This window comes from Nematolebias whitei, chromosome 9 (genome assembly GCF_014905685.2).
Source record: "Nematolebias whitei isolate Nwh7 chromosome 9, NemWhi1, whole genome shotgun sequence".
NCBI lineage: Eukaryota > Metazoa > Chordata > Actinopteri > Cyprinodontiformes > Rivulidae > Nematolebias > Nematolebias whitei.
Genome location: NC_056506.1, coordinates 51,914,461 through 51,914,909, shown reverse-complemented (window position 1 = coordinate 51,914,909; position 449 = coordinate 51,914,461).

Below are 449 nucleotides of genomic sequence, written 5' to 3'. Positions count from 1 at the left end.
ATCAGCTGTTCTGACTGAAACTTCAAAATAATCTGCCACTCACGCACTCCTTCATGAAAATTAACACTAAACACTTTAAATATGGGCTCATTTAAAAACATCGTGTCTTGTGTTTCATCTCATCAGTGTGATTGTGTGAGGGAGTGTTGAAACCCTTAATGCAGGAGAATTCAGTTGACAACTCACAGAGGCTCTGCTTGATCTTTGCTTTTTCTCTGCTTGTTTTACACATGACTTTGAAGTTAAGAATGACGATGTCAATTTATTGCAGGTTTTTTTAATTGGATGCTTCTGTTGTTGGAATTCATTCTGTAACACACATATATAGATACACACATATATATATACATATATGTTGTACATATATGTATATATATATATATATATATACATATATGTTGTACATATATGTGTATATATATATATATACATATATGTTGTACATATAT